Consider the following 7,250-nt stretch of genomic DNA (forward strand, 5'->3'; position numbering starts at 1 on the left):
TTGTGATTTTTGTTTTGTTCTTCGTTGTCTCGGTTAAGGATATCTGCAACGTTTGTCTCTGTTTTATTAGCTCAGTTAGAAGTTTGACACTTGAAGACAGCTGATTGGTTATCGGTTGAGAGTAGAGAGCATTGGTCACGTGGCAGTGGAGTCGAGTGGGGTATTTGTTGGATAGAAACGGAAACTGATATTACAAGCTATTAAATATGAATGGTTATTGTCATGATATACCATAGAACCACACAGAGAGTTAGAGTTAGAGATGCCAGAGAGAAGTTGAGAATGGGACTGACATTTGCGTTTCCCAAACGGCAGCCTATTCCCTATGTAGTAATGCACTAGGTTTGACCAGAGCCCTAGAGGTAGTGAACTATATAGGGAATAGAGTGCCATTTGAGAGGTAAACATGCGTCACAGAACCGTTATAAGTGCAAGACGTTGTTGCCTTTACGTTGCCAATACGGTGCCTATAGATTGCAAAAAGTTGCCTAGAAGCTGCCTATAAGTTGACTATACATTGAATATAAGCTGCCTATACGTTTCCTATGCGCTAACTCTACGTTGACTATACGTTGACTATACGTTGCCTATACGTTGTCTATACGTTGACTATACGTTGACTATACGTTGACTATACGTTGACTATACGTTGCCTATACGTTGACTATACGTTGCCTATACGTTAACTATACACTGTCTATACGTTGACTATACGCTGCCTATACGTTGACTATACGTTGTCTATACGCTGCCTATACGTTGCTTATACGTTGCCTATACGTTAACTATACACTGTCTATACGTTAACTATGAGCTGCCTATACGTTGACTATACGTTGTCTATACGTTGCCTATACGTTGCCTATACGTTGACTATACGTTGACTATACGTTGACTATACGTTGACTATACGTTAACTATACGTTGACTATACGTTGTCTATACGTTGTCTATACGTTGACTATACGTTAACTATACGTTGCCTATGAGTTGACTATACGTTAACTATACGTTGTCTATACGTTGACTATACGTTAACTATACGTTGCCTATGAGTTGACTATACGTTGACTATACGTTGACTATACGTTAACTATGAGCTCTCTATACGTTGACTATACGTTAACTATACGTTGACTATACGTTGACTATGAGTTGACTATACGTTGACTATACGTTAACTATACGTTGCCTATACGTTGCCTATAAGTTGACTATACGTTAACTATACGTTGACTATACGTTGACTATGCGTTGACTATACGTTGACTATACGTGGACAACACGTTAACTATACGTTGACTATACGTTGACTATGAGTTGACTATACGTTGACTATACGTTGACTATACGTTGACTATACGTTAACTATACGTTGCCTATGAGTTGACTATACGTTGCCTATACGTTAACTATACGTTGACTATACGTTGACTATGAGTTGACTATACGTTAACTATACGTTGACTATACGTTAACTATACGTTGCCTATACGTTGAATATACGTTGACTATACGTTAACTATGAGTTGACTATACGTTGACTATACGTTGACTATACGTTGACTATACGTTGCCCACCCAAACATGCCATATACTACAGCCAAGTTCTGCCTTTTGAAGTTGAGATAATATATTTATCAGTTATTTCAAGTGATGTGTACATAGTTATATTGATATATAGTTATATTGATATGTTGATATATAGTTATATTGATATATGGTTATATTGATATGTTGATATATAGTTAGTTATATTGATATATTGATATATAGTTATATTGATATGTTGATATATAGTTATATTGATATATAGTTATATTGATATATTGATATATAGTTATATTGATATATTGTGTTATGTCTGTGTCGGTCAATCATTTCAGGATTTGAGAAAGATAGAGATCATAGATGTCAAAAGAATTGTCAAAGTCAAAGAATTAGATGGAAAACACGATTGTGATCTTTACTTTACTAAGAACTGTAAATAATGTATTTTAATGAACATATTTCTGATGATCCAACACAATAATTCAACCTCAATGATTCAACCTAATATATATGCCATTTAGCAGACGCTTTTATCCAAAGCGACTTACAGTCATGTGTGCATACATTCTACGTATGGGTGGTCCCGGGAATCGAACCCACTACCCTGGCGTTACAAGCGCCATGCTCTACCAACTGAGCTACAGAAGGACTAATGATGAGGACTAACTAATGATTCAACTTAATGATTCAACCCAATGATTCAACCTAATGATCCCAACCCAACGATTCAACCTTCAACCTAATGATTCAACTTAATGATTCAGCCTAATGATCCAATCTATGCATTTTGTCCCTTGATTTTGATTTGTGTTTGCTATTCTATAATTTTTATTGTCGTTTTATTTGGCCCGAAGACAGACGTGTTTTATTGTATCATAGAGCTGTGAAATGTTATGTTGTCAGAATGATTGTATGTTTTAATCAGTTATATGAGAAAAAAAATGAAGTATATTTAGAAAATAGATGATATTGCCAAGCTTTTTGTAAACTGACACTGTTATTCTTGTATTTAGCTGCGGTTTGTAGGAAAGCTTAAAATATTAAGTGGAAATATATGATATATCTATAAACCTCTTGTGAGAAGGTAAGAAAGCTAAAAAAAAAAAATAATACACTTTCTGGGACAATCCCTACTTAGATGGTGGATTTTGGACCAATTTATATAATTTAAAGAATAGAAAGCTTTTTACCTTTACATTTTATAAATAACAAGTGCTCCTCGTGAACAGAGGAAAAGAGAGAAAAATATCACATATTTTAAAAAAATGAACTGTTACATTTCTTTACTTATGTACAGGAATAAATTGGATGTGTGCTGTGTAATTTGCAATCAAAAAAGAATACATAACTTGTGCAACTTTAATGTATTAAAACATAAATAAATGTACATCTTTGTCGAAGAAGTGTCTTCTTTGAAGGTCAGAGTCTCCTCATTGTCTTATAACACCTTATAACAGCTCTATATTGTCTTATAACACCTTATAACAGCTATATATTGACTTATACCACCTTATAACAGCTCTATATTGACTTATACCACCTTATAACAGCTCTATATTGACTTATATAGACTTATAACAGCTCTATATTGACTTATATAGACTTATAACAGCTCTATATTGACTTATACCACCTTATAACAGCTCTATATTGACTTATATAGACTTATAACAGCTCTATATTGACTTATATAGACTTATAACAGCTCTATATTGACTTATACCACCTTATAACAGCTATATATTGTCTTATAACACCTTATAACAGCTCTATATTGACTTATACCACCTTATAACAGCTCTATATTGTCTTATAACACCTTATAACAGCTCTATATTGACTTATATAGACTTATAACAGCTCTATATTGACTTATATAGACTTATAACAGCTCTATATTGACTTATACCACCTTATAACAGCTCTATATTGACTTATACCACCTTATAACAGCTATATATTGACTTATATAGACTTATAACAGCTCTATATTGACTTATACCACCTTATAACAGCTCTATATTGACTTATACCACCTTATAACAGCTCTATGTTGACTTATAACACCTTATAACAGCTCTATATTGTCTTATAACACCTTATAACAGCTATATATTGACTTATACCACCCTGTAACAGCTCTATATTGACTTATACCACCTTATAACAGCTATATATTGACTTATATAGACTTATAACAGCTCTATATTGACTTATATAGACTTATAACAGCTCTATATTGTCTTATAACACCTTATAACAGCTCAATATTGACTTATACCACCTTATAACATATAACTCTATATTGACTTATATAGACTTATAACAGCTCTATATTGACTTAACACCATATAACAGCTCTATATTGACTTATAACAGCTCTATATTGACTTATACCACCTTATAACAGCTCTATATTGACTTATACCACCTTATAACAGCTCTATATTGACTTATACCACCTTATAACAGCTCTATATTGACTTATACCACCTTATAACAGCTCTATATTGTCTTATAACACCTTATAACAGCTCAATATTGACTTATACCACCTTATAACATATAACTCTATATTGACTTATATAGACTTATAACAGCTCTATATTGACTTAACACCATATAACAGCTCTATATTGACTTATAACAGCTCTATATTGACTTATAACACCTTATAAGAGCTCTATATTGTCTTATACCACCTTACGAGAGCTCTATATTGACTTATAACATATCTATGTTGACATATATTGACTTATACCACCTTATAACAGCTCTATATTGACTTATACCACCTTATAACAGCTCTATATTGACTTATACCACCTTATAACAGCTCTATATTGACTTATAACATATCTATGTTGACATATATTGACTTATACCACCTTATAACAGCTCTATATTGACTTATACCACCTTATAACAGCTCTATATTGACTTATACCACCTTATAACAGCTCTATATTGACTTATACCACCCTATAACAGCTCTATATTGACTTATATAGACTTATAACAGCTCTATATTGACTTATAACACCGTATAACAGCTCTATATTGACTTATAACAGCTCTATATTGACTTATAACACCTTATAAGAGCTCTATATTGTCTTATACCACCTTACGAGAGCTCTATATTGACTTATAACATATCCATGTTGACATATATTGACTTATACCACCTTATAACAGCTCTATGTTGACTTATGTCACCTTATAAGAGCTATATAGTGACTTATAACACCTTATAACAGCTAGCTCTATATTGACTTACAGTATAACAGCCTATATACGTCAGGCATAAACATTGGAAATAATGGAAGACGCAGTGGGACGAGGCTGAGCCCACTTATACCACAGTTGCCAAAGAAAACGACTATTGCACACATGGGGTATAAATGTAACATGTTCATGGCTGTTTTCATCTTATTCCCGAAATCAGACTTTCTCATATTTCAGTTGCTCGTCGTTCGTTCGATTAGTTAGATATTTATGGACGTGATCAGTTGTTTGTTTTATATGCTTCCTGACAACGTTCTTATCTCTTCATGACAACGTTCTTATCCCTTCCTGACAACGTTCTTATCTCTTCCTGACAACGTTCTTATCCCTTCCTGACAACGTTCTTATCCCTTCCTGACAACGTTCTTATCTCTTCTGACAACGTTCTTATCCCTTCCTGACAACGTTCTTATCTCTTCATGACAACGTTCTTATCCCTTCCTGACAACGTTCTTATCTCTTCCTGACAACGTTCTTATCTCTTCATGACAACGTTCTTATCACTTCATGACAACGTTCTTATCTCTTCCTGACAGCGTTCTTATCCCTTCCTGACAACGTTCTTATCCCTTCCTGACAACGTTCTTATCTCTTCATGACAACGTTCTTATCCCTTCCTGACAACGTTCTTATCTCTTCCTGACAACGTTCTTATCTCTTCATGACAACGTTCTTATCACTTCATGACAACGTTCTTATCTCTTCCTGACAACATTCTTATCCCTTCTGAAACGTTCTTATCCCTTCCTGACAACGTTCTTATCTCTTCATGACAACGTTCTTATCCCTTCCTGACAACGTTCTTATCTCTTCCTGACAACGCTCTTATCCCTTCATGACAACGTTCTTATCCCTTCCTGACAACGTTCTTATCCCTTCCTGACAACGTTCTTATCCCTTCCTGACAACGTTCTTATCCCTTCCTGACAACGTTCTTATCCCTTCATGACAACGTTCTTATCTCTTCATGACAACGTTCTTATCCCTTCCTGACAACGCTCTTATCCCTTCATGACAACGTTCTTATCCCTTCCTGACAACGTTCTTATCTCTTCATGACAGCGTTCTTATCCCTTCCTGACAACGTTCTTATCCCTTCCTGACAACGTTCTTATCCCTTCATGACAACGTTCTTATCCCTTCTGACAACGTTCTTATCCCTTCCTGACAACGTTCTTATCCCTTCCTGACAACGTTCTTATCCTGTTAGTCCTATAGGGGCAATATTTCATTTTTGGATAAAAACACGTGCCCGTTTTAAGCGCAATATTTTGTCACGAAAGATGCTCGACTATGCTTGGAATTGATAGCTTTGGAAAGAAGACACTCTGGCGTTTCCATAACTGCAAAGATGTTCACTGTGAGTGCCTTAGAACAAAAGCTTCAGGCAAAACCAAGATGTTTGAGCGACCAGGAAATGAACAGGATTTCTGAAGGTCGTTTTCCATGATCGCCTTGGCTGTGAATGCGACAGGAATGACGGACACTTTCTAGCGTTTCCCCAAGGTGTCTGAAGCATTTTGACGTATTTGTAGGCATATCATTGGAAGATTGACCATAAGAGACTACAATTGCCAAGTGTCCCATACGGTGTCTGCGTGGAAAGTGGTGCGCAAAAGTCAGCTACCAGTATTTTTCCATCCGAATCAGAGAACAAAGAAGGCTTCTAGGACTGCCATTTCAATGAAGAGATATATGACAAAACACCTTGAGGATTGATTCAAACAACGTTTTCCATGTTTCAGTCGATATTATGGAGTTAATTAGGAAAAAGTTTAGTTTCGGTAGCCAAATGCATAGTAACAAACGGACGATGTGTCCTACACAATAATCTTTCAGGAAAAACTGGACATCTGCTATGTAACTGAGAGTCTCCTCATTGAAACATCTGAAGTTCTTCAAAGGTAAATTATTTTATTTGATCCTTTGCTGGTTTTTGTGAATATGTTGCGTGCTAAATGCTAACGCTAAATGCTAAGCTAGCTATCACCACTCTTACACAAATTATTGATTTTCTCTGGTTCTAAAGCATATTTTGAAAATCTGAGACGACAGGATTGTTAAGAAAAGGATAAGCTTGAGAGCAGGCATATTTATTTCATTTCATTTGCGATTTTAGAAATAGCTAACGTTGCGTTATGGTAATGAGCTTGAGGCTGTAGTCACGATCCCGCATGCGGGATGGGGCGTACTATGAGGTTATCCTTCCTGACAACGTTCTTATCCCTTCCTGACAACGTTCTTATCCCTTCCTGACAACATTCTTATCCCTTCATGACAACGTTTTTATCCCTTCATGACAACGTTCTTATCCCTTCTGACAACGTTCTTATCTCTTCATGACAACGTTCTTATCCCTTCCTGACAACGTTCTTATCTCTTCATGACAACGTTCTTATCCCTTCCTGACA

The sequence above is a fragment of the Oncorhynchus keta genome, unplaced genomic scaffold (assembly GCF_023373465.1).
Source record: "Oncorhynchus keta strain PuntledgeMale-10-30-2019 unplaced genomic scaffold, Oket_V2 Un_contig_30241_pilon_pilon, whole genome shotgun sequence".
Classification (NCBI taxonomy): Eukaryota; Metazoa; Chordata; class Actinopteri; order Salmoniformes; family Salmonidae; genus Oncorhynchus; species Oncorhynchus keta.